At 38.9% G+C, this 17,593-nt stretch overlaps 1 pseudogene; it reads right to left on the bottom strand.

The window, feature by feature from the left end:
• Positions 1-554: 554 nt before the first annotated feature.
• On the bottom strand, positions 555-12,235 carry LOC125138445 (annotated as a pseudogene).
• Between the last annotated feature and the right edge of the window lie 5,358 nt (positions 12,236-17,593).

Consider the following 17,593-nt stretch of genomic DNA (forward strand, 5'->3'; position numbering starts at 1 on the left):
TTTATATTGCTCATACATGACATGGACCATCAATAATAAATGGAGGATCGTCTACTTTGATCCATCCACAAACATCGTTAACAAGAGCGTATTCATCCGCAAACATCGTTAACAAGAGCGTATTCATCCGCAAACATCGTTGCCATGACTAAAATTTGTGGCTATGAATAACAAGAAATCCCCCCAGACAAGTATAGACAATCACCACAGCAGATCAAATCAAGTTGTCTTGTAAAGCAAAACCTTACAGCATGAAGAAAGAGTTTCATCCATTGCAGGACAAAAAACCCTGTGATTTTTGGTCCATCCACGTATATGTAAAACGTGGCTTATATGTAAAAGATGGCTTCCTTAATTTTTATCATTTTACTTTTTAACAGCTTGAATAAAAACCTTTAAAATAAGAATACATTAGCAGTGTTAACCCCACACCATCAATGAAGGAGGTCCTCTTCTTTTATATACATGATTTGAAATCTTCCACTCTGTTGTTTTGTTTTTCCTCAGATATTGATGTCCCATTACCTGAAATTCAATTATTGACATTTACACACTTCACCTGAAATGTCAGTAATTTATTTTAAGTACTATCATTTAAAGTCCAAAACAATGGTGGACAGGACATGTCAGTGATGTGTTTAACACACAAATAAAGCCTGAACAGAATAGACATACTGAACATCAGGATCGTGTCCTTCTCTCTTGCAGACTCCAGGCTTTCTCATGGTCCATGTGATTAATGTGTCCCACACAGCTTAATGTTCCTCCATCTGAGTCGGTATAAACTTCTCTTCACAGATCTCCACAAAGCTAATGAGCAAACTGTTACAATTATTTACCAAGAAATTTAACATTATTTGTAGATCCTGAGTGGTAATATAGTGGAGTAAAAGTATACATTTTATCTAGGAAATGTAGTGGAGTAAAAGTGAAAGTTGACATAAATTTAAATAGCAAAGTAAAGTACAGATACGTGACATTTCTTCTTAAGTACAGTAACGAGGTATTTGTACTCCGTTACAACACTGCACAAGGCAGATGTTCTCAATAAGATCAGCCTGAGGAACTATACTCCAAAGATGTCTTTCTTCCAACATACAGTTAGCTTTAACAAGTGAAAATGGATTTTGCTTACATGAAAATGACAATATTAAATTAATTCATCTCAGAACTGAGTATTGTGGAAACACCACACAAGTTATTTCCCTGAAACTGACATTTTATTCCTTTATTGAAGCTGAACAAAATAAATCTCTGCTTATCATCACCAATAATTCAGTAGAAGCTGAAGTGGTGTAACTAAGTAGACATGAAACACACTGCTATGCAGTTTAAGCTCCTTTCCTCCTTTACTTTACATTTCCCATATTTATATTCACCTGTGTGCTCTGCAGATACATTCTCATAGGTCTTCACTAGGTTAAAAACAACTAACTCTTCAGTTTAGTAAAATAGGAAATTGCAGTTTAGGATGCTCTTTACAAAACCACAAAATTCAATATCAGTTTAGTTTTTAATTTCAGATTTCATGACTAACTGCATATGGCTGTCCTGTGTGAGTGACCCTGTGTGCTCTCAGAGTGCTCAGTCGAGTAAACCTCGTCCCACACCGTGCTCAGTGACACGGATTCTATCCTGTATGAGTGCGTAAGTGTCGTTGTAGACAACTCCCTCGAACAAAACTCTTCCCACACTCTAAGCAGAGAAATGGCTTCTCTCCAGTGTGAACACGCTGGTGTGTTTGTAGAGAACACTGTTGAATAAAACTCTTCCCACACTCTAAGCAGATAAATGGCTTTTCTCCGTTGTGAATGAGCTGATGTCTTTTGAGATTTCTCTGTAGGCTGAAACTCTTCCCACACTCCTTACAGCAATGTGGCTTCTCTCCGGTGTGAACATGCTGGTGTAATTGGAGATGACTCTGTCGAATAAAACTCTTCCCACACTCCGAGCAGCGATGCGGCTTTTCTCCAGTATGAATGTGCTGATGTCTTTGGAGATTGCTCTTTCGGGCAAAACTGTTCCCACACTCCGAGCAGCGATACAGCTTTTCTCCGTTGTGAATGTGCTGATGTCTTTGGAGATTGCTCTTTCGGGCAAAACTCTTACCACACTCCAGACAGCAATGTGGCTTCTCTCCAGTGTGAGTGCACTTGTGTAGTTCGAGATGATGCTGTCGAACAAAATTCTTCCCACACTGTGAGCAGTGATGTTCTTTCTCACCTGTGTGAATATACTGATGTCTTCTCAGTTTTTTCTGGTCAGTGAAAATCTTGCAGTGCTCAAACTGCAAGCACTGATGGACCTCTTTCTGCAGAGGCCCAGAGATTGTTTGCTGAATACTGGAGCTTCTTTCTGGCATAAGATTCTGACATGTGTCTTCTGATTTGATCGGCGTCTCATGTTGATCAGGGTGGCATATTGTGATGTGTTCATGGAGCAAAATTTGAGATGAATACGAAAGTGAACACATGAAGCAGGGGAAGACTTCCAATTGGGGATCATCTTTTTCTGTAGATGAAAAAAATAGACATTAAAAATTCATTGTGTAATGAGGGGATTTTAGTTTTTAACCACTATAATCACAAGATCAAGCCAATACAGTAAACCAACATCAAGCCCTTAGTGCTGTGATGGATCCCTGTGCTTTTCTCCTGTCCCCAAGGCCCCTGTTAGTGCAACGAACAGATGACATCGGGCCCCATTACAACACTAAGTGCAGATGTGAAAAGGTTCAGCATTTTTGAACTCATTTAATATGATCACAAACATCATTCCCCACAAACTCAGATCTCTATGCCAAAACTCACCTGTAACTGGATCACAGGTTTCCTAACCAACGTAGAGCAGCAAGTGAAGCTATAACAAATGACACCCAGTACTTGGATGCACTGCATGTTCTTCTCTCTGCTCTTCTCCATTAAACTTCTTGTCAAAATCCATAAAATGTGCTAATGGTGACAGGTCTAGGTCTACATAGGAGGTGGAAAGGCGTTGTGTCCTTTCACTATGTGCTGCAACAGTATATATATGGTTGAAATGACAAAAGCTTTTTGTCTCTCTCTCTCTCTCTCTCTCGAGTGCAAGGTTTAAGCTCGAGAAGGCAACGACCTTACTGCAATGACGTAACATACTGCAATGAACTCTACTTTACAGAAACTTGGCTGAGACCAGCATTACTGACCATGCAAGGGCTGTTCAAAAACATCAGGAAAATCATAGGAAGTGGAGTGTGGCATTTGGCAGATGCCCTTTTCAAGAGTCACGTACAAAAGTCCATTGTAGACTATCAGTGAATACATCAACACTGATTCACCAGGTGGGGAGCACGATGGCTTAGTACATTCGTTTCACACCTCCAGGGTTGGGGGATCAATTCCTGCCTTCGCATTGTGTGTGTGGAGTTTGCATGGCCTCCCCGTGCCTCGGGGGTTTCCTGCCCGGTCCAAAGACATGCATGGTAGGTTGATTGGCATCTCTGGAAAAATTGTCTGTAGTGTGTGATTGCATGAGCGAATGAGAGTGTGTGTGCCCTGCGATGGATTGGCACTCCGTCCAGGGTGTATCCTGCCTTGATACCCGATGACGCCTGAGATGCCCAATGACGCCTGAGGCACAGGCTCCCCGTGACCCGAGAAGTTCGGATAAGTGGTAGAAAATGAATGAATGAATGAATGAATGATTCACAAGGTTACAGACTAATGCCTACTAGACTAGAACAGAAATGTGTCTTGCTGTATACTTACCGCTTACTGATGGACCAGTCAAGCAGTGCTAGTACATCGGAAGGAGCAATGTGCAGTGTGAGGAGTGACAAGAGTTTTGACGAAAGAGGGTGGCTTTGAAGGGAAGCATCAGTGTTTTAAATATGCAGCAACTGGAAACCAGTGGAGAAGCACAGCAGTGGAGAAGTATGTGAGAACTTAAGCAGGTTGAAAACAAGTCCTGCAGCTCCATTTTGGATTATTTGCAGAGGACAAAAATGACTTCAGACCAATCTTAAAATGACAAGAGACTGAATAATCACCTGAGCAACATGTGTGAAAAAAATGGCCAGATCCTTCTGATGTTGTTGTAATAGTATCTCAGAGACAGCTGTAAGGGCTAAGACATTCTTTTAAAAAGAAAAGCTTGAAGCTTCTGCACAAGATTCTCATAAGTTCCACATCTTCATCCATTCTGACTGCTGAAGACTTTTCAACTGTAGCAGCAAAAGAGATTCTAGAAGTCATCCAGTCTTGCACCACTGCTACAGTCAAATATGACTACATGGCAGAGTCTCGTCCGTCATTTGGGAGATCGTTTACCACGCCCCATCTTCCTTATTTCTAGATACAAACAAAGGCTGAAACAGATAGTTCCAGTTTAGAGGAAGGCCTGATGATAATAACCAACTGGTGGCCACTGTGCAGAACACTTTAGCGTGGGCCATTGCACTCGGCGACAGTGTTCAGTGCGATCCCGCTCGGCCTCCTGCACATGAGGCCCCTCCATCTGCTCTGGGGCAGAGGGTTTTCTCTCAGGAGAAACCCATATCATACCATCAAGGTCTTGCGGTGTGCCCTTCGAGCCTTGGATGTTTGGAAAGACCGAACGTTTCTGTCCCAAGGCCCCGTGTTGGGGACTCCATGTCGTCACGTGACGCTAACGATGGACACTTCCCTCACGGGGTGGGAAGCTGTCATGAGTGGCCACTCCGCCCAGGGTCTGTGGAGCGGCCCATAAATTGCCTGGAAATGATGGGAGTGTTTTTGAGGTTAAAACACTTCCTCCCAGACCTAGGAGATCGCCATGGATTGGTCCGCACGAACAATACTGCGGTGGTCTCCTACATCAACCACCAAGGGACGAGCAGTCCTCTTGTGGTCTCGGGACAGACTCCTCTCTTTGAGGGCCATTTATATCCCGGGACGGTTGAATGTCAGAGCAGATGCCCTGTCGAGGCAAGGGCTGAGGCCTGCGGAATGGCATCTCCACCCCGAAAACTCATATGGCGGAGCTCATATGGCGGAGGTTTTACAGAGCCCTGGTGGATCGTTTTGCGACTCAGGAATCCTCGCACTGGACCCTTCTCCACTCCCGAGCTTCCTCCACGAGGAGGTCGTAAGCCGCACTATGGCGACTGTTCACGTCGTGGTGCCTGGCCTGGAACCAGTTAACTGCCTGATCGGCTCAGTTCTGGAGTTCTTACAGGAACAGACTGCCGCTGGGTTAACCCCTCGACCTTGAAGATTTAATTGTCCGCCATCGCAGCATATAGCACTCAGCCAGCGTGGCAGTCGCTGTGTAGGCACCCACTGGTGACACATTTCCTCTGCAGCGCCTGGAGGCTGAGGCATGGGAAGCGACCTAGAGTGCCTGTCTCGAATCTGGCAGTTGTGCTGGCGGCTCTATCAAAGCCCCCCTTAAAGCCATTGACCAAAGTGGCCCATAGAAGGTGCCTTCGGCCCCCTCACGACCTGTCGTGTTGCAAGTATTCTGCCCTCCTCAATTTACAGCCCCCGAACAGGAGCAACAGAACCGATTGTGTCCAGTGCGAGCACTGGTCAAATACCTCTGCAGGACGAGTCCGTGGAGAAAGTCGGAGCAGCTGCTCGTCTGCTATGGCCCTAATTGGAAAGGTTTCCTAGAATGAATAAACAGACGTTGAGCAGATGGGTAGTGAATGCGTTTGTGTCGGCTCACGAGTCCTCTGGCCTCCCCGCACCGCTTGGGGTCCGAGCTCACTCCACCCGGGGTGAGGCGGCCTCCACGGCCTGGTCCGCTGGAGTGACACTCCAAGACATCTGTGACACTGCGTTCCTGTTTACGCGACGTCACCCGCCGATGACATCACATCCCAACACCTATTGGTCAGATTACACGCGTGGTTCAGAGCGCGGTCACGCATTGGCGTTCCCATAGCGTTTCGACGCAGCGTCTCGTTCCTCGGGGAACTAGGGTTACGGTCGTAACCCAGAGACGATATACAGTAGCTCTGATGATGTCACTGTTTATGTAAGTAGCTGTAGGACACATCAGGAAACTGACAGATGATACAATCCCTAAAACCATCATGAGAATTTTTCCCAACAGAAGCCATTGATGGTTAAAACCATTGGAACATCAAGTAGAAGGCTGCGTTTAAGGACCATGAATGAGGCCTATGGAAGGACACTAAAGTAACAGCACCAACAGGGTCATTCTATAAGCTTGTAGATGCAGATGTGCAGCTTGGGCAGTGTAAAGGATAGTGTAATGCTTTCATAATCCCTGATCACAACATGAATAATGTTTTCAGGTTAGGAAGACAGGAACATCAGGAGGGTAGCCTACCAGGCCCTTAGAGTCTGTGCTGACAAGTTAGCACCGGTGTTCACAGAGATATTCAAACTCTCCCTGGCTCAATCAATAATTGTTTCGATGGCTCCTCAGGGCTACAGTGCCTAATGTTTAGCTATGGAGTCAGCCTTAACCAATGCCATGGACCAGAGAATCACAATGAAAATCTCTATTATGCTATATTAACTTTTATTACCATGAATAGGGTGTCACAGGTACAGCCATGTAATAAACTTTATGCACAGCAGTTCCAGAGCTGAGATAGCAAACCAAATCAATCAAGCTGCACCGCTGCTTAAGTCAGTGAGGATGACCACAGCTGTTTTAAGATAATTCACATGCTAAAGATTGCCTCTCAATGTATAATAACTTTAGAATTAGTATTAATTAATAATTAGCATGAACATACATTTATATTATTTACTCATTCCTGTTATTAATATTATATTTATCTGACTTCTAGTTTATAACAACATGGTTAGAAGATATCCCAGCTTTAGAGGTTGTGGTCAGAGTGCAGGGTCAACCATGGTACGGCACCCTGTGGCAGAAAGGGTAATGGGCCTTGCTCAAGCTCAAGGGTTTTGCCCAAAAGTGGCAGATTGACATTGCAGGAGCTTCAAGCCAGATCTTCTGATCAACAGATTGATTTTTCTTTACAATGTAATGTATAAGAACAGACAGCATAGATGGAGTGTTACAATATCAGTGATACTTAACCCCATACTGTGGTTGTATAGAGGAAGTCTTCACCTGTAGTCTCTTCCTTTTTAACATGCTTGCTCTGAAATCCACTTTGTTCACCTAGATTTTCCACAGATGCATCTACACCTGAAATTCCACCAATTACATTAAAATTATTTCACCTCAAGTAAACCTCTGAATAACAGGTTGCAACATTTATATCTCATAAAATGTATGAGGTCCAATCTGGACCTTAATACATCCTGCTGTCTTACTGAGATAATCTTCATCTTCAGGTTCTTCCTTTTTTATATATTTCTGTTCATCCACAGGTGTGATGTGTTCCACAGAGTTCCTCATTGCATCACATGACATTTCATCACCTGAATTTACAAAACACAAACAGGATACAAGTCAATGCTATGGGACTGGTTTATTGTACACAGGGTTGCTAAATACTAGGAATTTTCAAGGCTGGAAACTTTCCATGGGAATTAACTGCAATATATGGAAATAAACTAGGAATTTAAAAAAAATGCAGAGTTGCCTAAAACAAGGAACTTAAATGTAGTTAAAAAAAGTCTTGCAGCATAATTTTGTTTAACCTTCCTATTTTCCCTGGGTCTATTTGACCCGACTGGAAGGTTTTAATGTGTCATAACCTGAAATTTACCAGGATTGTTCCAAGTTATGAACTTTGCAAGTAAAATTAATTTTGTCTATTTGCGTTTTGGATCCACTTGGGTCATTTTGACCCGGCCATATTTAGTGGGGTACTTTTGCCCTTTTCAGCACAATGAACATACATACAGACACAAAAATGCACACATAAAATGTCCACTAAAACACACACACACACACACACACAAATTGGGCATTGCATTTCATTAGGCCTCCAGACAAAAAAATGGCAAACATTTGTAAATATTTCTCACTTTTGATATGCCTTTGCCTAGCAGAGGGCAAAATATGATCTACCAAAATGATGCTACACACACACAGACACACAGACACACACACAGGGCATAGCAATTCATTACGCCTCCAGAAAAAACAAAAGCTACTCATTTGTAAATATTTCACACTTGTTAGATGCATATGTCCAGCTGGGCAAAATATCTTATCTTCTTCTTCTACCAACAATCTTCACACACACACACACACACACACACACACACACACACACACACACACACACACACACACACACACACAAACACACAAACACACACATGTTGTGTTTTCATATTCAAATCATATTTGTTTCCTCTCTTTATGAATTTAGTTGCATCAGTCAGCTTTGGCCTGGAGATATGCTGAGTAATGTTCGACATTTATCAGTCAGTGGTTATCCAAAATAATATTTAATAATTTCTGCTTATTTTACTCAAAACATGGCAAAATTTCATAAGGTTTATCATTCATAAATTAAGTATAATAAAAAACCTAAGGAGTGTAAAAGAAGTTTTATTCACATGAAGATATGCCATGTTTTTGAGTGGTGTGTGTGGGGGTGTGTGTGTAGCCTGTTGTTGTTTGATCAGATGACATCAGGTGTTCAAAATAGATATTACAAGTTTAAAATAGATATTACACACAGAATGGTGATAATTGTAGAATTTTTGATTTATAAGCATTCAAGTCAATTTGGCCTGGAGAAAAACAGGTTTTATTATTTACTGACATTAAAAATGGTCAAAATTGTTTCGAAACAATCTCCTGCCTTTTAAATATACCAGCCTGTAATTGTGCATCAACTTTTGTGCCTCTATAGTGAAAATAATTCAAAATTTCTGTTTTTTTTTTTTTTTTTTACTAAAAAATGAGTAATATTTTTTATATAAATAAGGTTTATTATATAAGGTATATTATATATATATATTTTTGGAAAATATATGTTAATATGTTGGAAACAAGTTAGACTAAAAAGGTGGAAAAAAAAATGGCTATCACATATACTTCAATTTATATAAGCAGTCAAAACAAACGTTGACTCAGCGCTCCTAATTAGTATAGGACAATAGGAGGGTTAAAACAACAAGATTTAATGCAGTTTACGTTGAATTTGTACCCTGCATTCCTCGGTCACTTGCACACAGCACACTGCTTACTGGAAGGCCATTGAGGCCAAACCCCCTGCAGGTACTTGCATTCCTCCGTAAAATCCACAGTAACACTTTATTTTAGGGTCATTTAACTAGTTGCTTATTAGCATGAATATTAATAGAATATTGGCTATTTATTAGTACTTATAATATCATATTATATTTATTAGCACATATTAATGTGTTTATTACAATTATTAAGTTCATTAAGTTTATTACAAGCATAATAATGTTTATTATGCTTTTGTGTTACTCAATGAAAGAATCAATTAAAGTTCTACTTACAATTAAATCAGTCAAGACGTCATTTATAAATTAAATTTGTATTACTTTGCATGCATGTCTGCTTATGACCAAATAACATGTTTATTTATGTTTGTATATGATATAGTTTATATACATTTCCCTATATTTCCAAATAATTCCCATAAATTCCCATAAAGTTTCCAATTTGGAATATTTAGTTCCGGTGGAAATTTACCGGAAGCTTTCCGCCCCTTTTTGGGTTAAAAATCAGAGTTACAGAAACTTTCCTCATTCTGTTACTGACTGTTCTTCATTCTCAAGTTTCATGTCAATCACCATCAAGCTGTCTGTCTGTCTGTCCATCCATCCATCCATACACACACACACACACACACACACACACACACACACACACACACACACACACACTCACTCACTCACTCACTCACACTCACACACAGGTCTATTAGGTAATAATAATAATAATAATAATAATAATAATAATAATAATAATAATAATAATAATTATAAATAATTATGTACTTACATCCCCAAAAAACAACAACTGTAAAATTCCTTTTAATTCTTTGCAAATTAATATTATTTTTACTGACACAATATTGCAGGTCATCTAATAACCATCTTCAATTTATATTACAGTTTTTTTCAGTCGCTAACAAGCACTATTCAATACTGAAACCACATTTTCAAAACTCTTCACACAGTCACCGAAACAGAAGTCAATGCACCAAACTGTGAACCATTTTTCATTGCTTTCAGAGAAAATGCATTCAGTGACCACACTTTTCAAAATTCAGGACACTTTTCCCATTCGTACTCCACAACATGCAAAATACTGTGTATTTTCAGCACATTTTTCTAATGCTAACACACTGCATTTGAAATGATTAAAAACACATTCAAAACAGAATGATGACAAATTCCAAGCATTTATGCAGTAATTATTTTATAATATTCTCAATTTTATAGCCAAAACATAAAATAAGGATGAAGCAACTGTACACTGTACCCTTTGTATTATACAAACAATAAAAATAATCAAAAAGCAAGATATCTCAAAATAAGTGTTGTAGTATAACTATCAGGACATCAGTGGTGTGTGAGCTGAAATTGGTGACAGTACAGTGTATTACAGTGAAGTTATTGAATATAATTTCCGAAATAGTGAAGTTATAGAATTATTTTCATATTTAAAAAAAATCATAAAAATTATACAAAAGGACATTTCTCCAAAATAAGCTGAATTTGGTGACAGTACAGTGTATTACAGGCATGTTATTGTTTTTTTGATTATGAAAAATCAAAAAAGATACAAAAATTTCTCCCAAGTAAGTGTTGTAGTATAACTTTCAGTGATGTGTGAGCCGAGTTTGGTGACAGTACACTGTATTAGAGTAAAGTTATTGACTGTTTTTTAGTATTTGCTTTTCAGGTTTTGCACTTTGCAGACGGTCCCTTGTAATCTGTTTCTCAGTTGTCTATTTTGTCCACCGCGGAGGAAAGCTGATTTTGAGGAAAACTGGGTTGTAGTTTCCTCTCTACTATGATAGAACAGAGGTGTTATTTGTGTTGTAACAGCATTTAACTCAGGAGTTATTAACTCGGGAAACTCGAATCTGTCAACTTTACTTAATCGTGCTTCAGCATGATACCAGCTTCTGTTGATGAAGTAAACTCTCCTCCCTGTAAATGCTCGGTGAAGTTGGTACATGACAGCTGTCGGGGGCGGGGAAAGTGGGCAGAATTCAAATAAAAATGAACCAATTACAACTAAGTATTGCAATGCAGTTAAAGTGGAAGAAAAGACCAGGGTAAATTATGGACGTTTTAAGCAGCAAAACAAGTGGGTATACCGAGGGTATGCGAAAATATTAAGCCATAGAAGTCGTTATATGCAAGCAGCGCTGGGGGAAAAAGTAAGCCCCGTATACGTGCGTATGGCCCCGACTACACCACTGATGCCAATCAACCTTCCATGCATGTCTTTGGACCGGGGAGGAAACCGGAGTACCCAGAGGAAACCCCCGAGGCACGGGGAGAACATGCAAACTCCACACACACAAGGTGGAGGTGGGAATCGAACCCCCAACCCTGGAGGTGTGAGGTGAACGTGCTAACCACTAAGACACCATGTCCCTGGAAAATCATTGAAACTTTAAAAGAGAAAAGTCCATCAATTATGTAATGTTTCCTGTTGTTAGTGTTTTTTGAGGTCAGTGTGTTGTAAATGAAATGTGTGGTTTCTGAATGAGAATTGTTGTCAGTGTTTGTTGGTCTGAGTTTTGTAGGTGAGATTAACTGTTTGGACAACATTCATGCTGTTAATGCAGACTGTGTGGTTTCAGCTCGTTAGCAAGTGAAAAAAACTGTAATAAATAATGAAAGTTTGTTCATTTATTTTATTTATATCCATTCATTTCTATGTAGTGAATATTTATATATAAATAAATATATATAAATAAATATACTTAATACATATAATATATAGTGAATATTTATATAGTAAATATAAACAGTATGTAGATCTTTACAGAGTTTAAATAAACTCTTACCTCCGTCTTATAAGCAGGACGAAGTGAAGCCTTAAAAACAGAAACAAAGCTTTTATTATTAAATCTGTTTAAAAGTGATGATGAAATCCGGCAGAAAATCAGCTTTTGACTCCAAGAAATAAAAACTGCAGCTTGTCTTCTTCAGTTGTGTTTTTGGTGGAGTTCATGATCACAGCGCCACCTGCTGGAGAATCTCCACAGGTTCAGTTTGCTCTCAGTGCAGAATTTGATAAAGATGTTAATAAGATGTAAAGTACATTAAAGTGTCAGCTGTTCTGTTCATCTTTACACTGAAAACAGCTTCCTGCCTGTATATTTATTGTCCTGTTTGTTCTCAGTGTTCAGCAACAGTGTAAAGAGTGGACAAGAAGCTGAGGGTCTTTATTTATTTTATTTATTTGTTTTATTTATTTGTTTTATTTGTTTTATTCATTTCCTTGTATTTATTTTATTCATTTGTTTTATTTATTTCATTTTATTTATTTATTTCATTTGTTTAATTTCATTTATTTTCTATTTTCTTTTAATTATATCCTTTTATTTATGTTATTTCCTTTTATTTATTTCCTTTAATTCCTTTTATTTATTTTATTAGTTTCCTTTTATTTATTTTATTTTATTTATTTTATTAATTTCCTTGTATTTCATTTTAATTATTTCATTCATTTCCTTTATTTCCTTTTATTTCCTTTTATTTAATTATTTTTATTTATTTAATTTATTTCCTTTTATTTATTGTTTTATTTCATTTTCTTTCTTTCTTTTTATTTATTTTATTTAATTACTTTTATTTATTTTCTATTATTTACTGATTTATTGTAAAAAAAACAAAAAACAATATCTATATCACCACACTACATATCTATTACACCAGTTTTGTTCTTTATTTTTTTTTTAACCATTTTAGTTTATGAGAGAAATGATGAGGTGTTAAAATTGGAACATTATTTTGTTTATATATTTTAAATTCATATTGCTCATATATGACATGGTCCATTATTAATAAAAATAGAGAGGATCTTCTTCTACTTTGGTCTTTTCCCCATTAGGAGTCACTACAGCGAGTCATCAGTTCCACCTAAATCTATTCTCAGCATCCTCGACTCTCACACCAGTTACCTTCATGTCCTCTTTTAACTAATCCATGAAAGACATGAACACTGAGCATGTAGTTTATTATATAATAACAATAATACATTTAGCTCCTTTTTCACTACACTATGTATTAACTAGACAAGTTAAATACCATTTGCAGCATTAGTATTAGTGAACACAACATACAAGTTATTTCCCTGCATATTAATATTTCATAAATTCTTCCGTTTATTGTCTTCACCTGTGTGTTATTTGTCTTATACAGAGTAATGTACAGAAATGCTCCACGGTCTCTATAAAAATGCATCCTCATGTTTCTCCACTAGGTTAGGAATAACCTTTCAGTTTAGAATATTTAGTTTCACTTTTATTCAAAACCACAAAATTCAATATTAGTTTAGTTTTTAAATGAAAATATAAAAGTCATGATCCTGAAGCAGAAGAGACACATTTGGGATTCAGTCCATCAGCTCAAATTTCCCCAGACATCAAATGAGTCTTAAACATCCTCAAGTTTATACACAATAACAAGCTTCTGTTTTAAATGAATTTACAAAATCAAGCCAAATTTATTTTTTATTGAGAACAGTTCACTCAGAGTGAGAAAAGCGCCGCCTGCTGGAGCATCATGTGAACCACAACACACACTATTTTTTATTGCTGTTGCAGATCTAATCTTCCTGCAGTTAAACATTTGTTCTATAGCAGACACTAGAATGAGATATTTACAGTTTATTTGTCAAGCTTGTATTATTATAACACTATTATAACCTTCTGAAGTTTATTTTCAGGTAATCCCTGACAGACAGAATGTTTGTCTATTGTATATGATGCACTGACACTTTCTTTATAGATATACAAACATTTATTTGGCAGATATTTAGAAGTACTTGTTTTGACTGACTTAATTTAGAAGTCCTCAAATATTTGTATAGATCTGTGGAACTTGGAGGAAAAGTCAACACATTTTTTGTTGTTAAGACATTTACTCTGTAATAGTGTGGGACCTTTTGGCCAGATCTCCATCAAAAAGGATATTTGTTCTTAAGGGACGCCCTGCTTAAATAAAGATTAAATGAATAAAAATAAAATAAAATCTCTATCCGAGTGTTTCTATGCGGTTGGACTGTCAGTTAGAACGCAGAGCAGGTTTGTCCGTTGTGAATGCTCTGGTGTCGTTGCAGTGTACCGTGTTGGGCGAAACACTTTCCTCACTCTGAGCAGCGATAAAGGCTTCAGACCTGTGTGAATACACTGGTGTTGTTCAAGGTCACTCTGTCGAGAATAACTCTTCCTGCACTCTAAGCAGTGATGGGGCTTTTCTCCTGTGTGAATGTGAAAGTGTACTTGAAGAACACTTTTCCGTACAAAACTTTTCCCACACTCTGAACAGTGATGTGGTCTTTCTCCTTTATAAATGTTGTTTTTCCTCAGATCTTTATGTTCCATCAGCTGAAATTCAATTATTTAACATTTAACTACAGCGTTCAACAGTACCTGAAGTCACTTCACCTGAAATGTCAGTAATTTAGTTTAAGTACTATCATTTAGAGTCCAAAACAATGGTGGACATGTCAGTGATGTGTTTAACACACAAATAAAGCCTGAACAGAATAGAAATACTGAACATCAGGATCGTGTCCTTCTCTCTTGCAGACTCCAGGCTTTCTCATGGTCCATGTGATTAATGTGTCCCACACAGCTTAATGTTCCTCCATCTGAGTCAGTATAAACTTATCTTCCCAGATCTCCACAAAGCTAATGAGCAAACTGTTACAATTATTTACCAAGAAATTTAACATTATTTGTATATCCTGAGTTTACGGACTGTGGAGGCTATTAAACCACTGGGCTCCTGCCAACCAGATCAAAGAGTGTTTTACTTCCCCCATGAGGAGGTACAGCAGATCTGTAAATATTTGGTTAGGTACAAGTGGACCTGTTTGCCCAGTGAACATGAGTTAGCACATGCTAACTCACAGCCTCAGCTCATAGTGTACTGTATATTCTCAGGCTAAATTCACCTCAAAGCAACAGATTTGAAATATATGCTCCTATCTGCTCTCAGATTTTACTCTCCACTAGTGATGCACGGGTTGGGTTTATTTCAACCCACGGGTCCCGCATTTATGAAATTATTGGTCCACCCCGCACCACTCTATCTATTTTAAACAACCCGCCCCGCCCCCGCGACCAATTGCACGCAACATGTTTTTTATAATTTGTTTTGAATGCGAAGCTGCCCAATGACCCTTGGCATAGACTTCTACCTTCAACAGCATGAACAAGCGCTCAAAGCAATCACTGAGATAGTAGCACTGGAATAAAACACACAGAATTCAATACTGTCAAGGACGTAGTGACGCCTCAGAGCAAAGACAAAGAACAGGACTCTGAGAGTTTGCAGTTTTTAAACCACATAACCTTCATTACACTCCATCTCGACAGATACCACCAGATGGATCATGGTAGTACTTACAGTGCCCTCAGAAGAGGGATGTAATGGATGAGGGTCATTTTTCTTAAAAGGTAAATAGATTTGGGTATCGACCACGTAAAAGAGAAACGACACTCCGTATTTCCTCAGAATGGAGCCCAGTGGTAACATGTACAGGGAAAACATGTACAGGCGCCAGAATTGATCCTTGAGGAAGTCCACAAGACAACGGGGCAGTGGAGAAGAAAAAGTCACCCAGTGTAACTACAGTGAGGAAAATAAGTATTTGAACACCCTGCCATTTTGCAAGTTCTCCCACTTAGAAACCATGGAGGAGTCTGAAATTGTCATCGTAGGTGCATGTCCACTGTGAGAGTCATAATCTAAAAAAAAATCCAGAAATCACAATGTATGATTTTTTTAACTATTTATTTGTATGATACAGCTGCAAATAAGTATTTTAACACCTGAGAAAATGAATGGTAATATTTGGTACAGTAGCCTTTGTTTGCAATTACAGAGGTCAAATGTTTCCTGTAGTTTTTCACCAGGTTTGCACACACTGCAGGAGGGATTTTGGCCCACTCCTCAACACAGATCTTCTCTAGATCAGTCAGATTTCTGGCCTGTCACTGAGAAACACAGAGTTTGAGCTCCCTCCAAACATTCTCTATTGGGTTTATGTCTGGTGACTGGCTAGGCCATGGCAGAACCTTGATATGCTTCTTACAGAGGCACTCCTTGGTTATCCTGGCTGTGTGCTTCAGGTCATTGTCATGTTGGAAGACCCAGCCTCGACCCATCGTCAATGCTCTAACTGAGGGAAGGAGGTTGTTCCCCAAAATCTCGCAATACATGGCCCCGGTCATCCTCTCCTTAATACAGTGCAGTCGCCCTGTCCCATGTGTAGAAAAACACCCCCAAAGCATGATGCTACCACCCCCATGCTTCACAATAGGGATGGTGTTCTTGGGATGGTACTCGTCATTCTTCTTCCTCCAAACACGTTTAGTGGAAGTATGACCAAAAAGTTCTATTTTGGTCTCATCTGACAACATGACTTCCTCCCATGACTCCTCTGGTTCATTCAAATGGTCATTGGCAAACTGAAGATGGGCCTGGACATGTGCTGGTTTAAGCAGGGGAACCTTCCGTGCCATGCATGATTTCAAACCATGATGTCTTAGTGTATTACCAACAGTAACCTTGGAAACGGTGGTCCCAGCTCTTTTCAGGTCATTGACCAGCTCCTCCCGTGTAGTTCTGGGCTGATTTCTCACCTTTCTTAGGATCATTGAGACCCCACGAGGTGAGATCTTGCATGGAGCCACAGTCCGAGGGAGATTGACAGTCATGTTTAGCTTGTGGACCAAGCTGCTTGGCAATTTCCCCGTAGCCCTTTCCAGCCTTGTAGAGGTGTACAATTTTGTCTCTAGTGTCTTTGGACAGCTCTTTGGTCTTGGCCATGTTAGTAGTTGGATTCTTAACGATTGTATGGGGTGGACAGGTGTCTTTATGCAGCTGATGACCTCAGACAGGTTCATCTAATTTAGGATAATAAATGGAGTGGAGGTGGACATTTTAAAGGCAGACTAACAGGTCTTTGAGGGTCAGAATTCTAGCTGATAGACAGGTGTTCAAATACTTATTTGCAGCTGTATCATACAAATAAATAGTTAAAAAATCATATATTGTGATTTCTGGATTTTTTTTTTTAGATTATGTCTCTCACAGTGGACATGCACCTACGATGACAATTTCGGACCCCTCCATGATTTCCAAGTGGGAGAACTTGCAAAATAGCAGGGTGTTCAAATACTTATTTTCCTAACTGTACATACTTTTTGTTTGATAGGTATGACTGAAACCATTTTAGAACTGTGCTTGATAGCCACAGACACTATTTTTTTCTAAAATCTTTGAGGTAAAAGGTAAGACAAATAAAGGGCGTAATTTTTTTAAGATTGAGGACGGACTGAGTGATAAGGAGAGGCCTAACAGTAGCCACTTCAAAAGTAAACAACCCGCCCGATTATTTTAAACAAAAAAATCATTTTTATTTCCATGTTTTATTTATTCATACAAAACGCATCAAAACACATTTATTCTGCAATAAGTTTAAATAAACAGAA

The sequence above is a fragment of the Tachysurus fulvidraco genome, chromosome 16 (genome assembly GCF_022655615.1).
Source record: "Tachysurus fulvidraco isolate hzauxx_2018 chromosome 16, HZAU_PFXX_2.0, whole genome shotgun sequence".
Taxonomy (NCBI): Eukaryota; Metazoa; Chordata; class Actinopteri; order Siluriformes; family Bagridae; genus Tachysurus; species Tachysurus fulvidraco.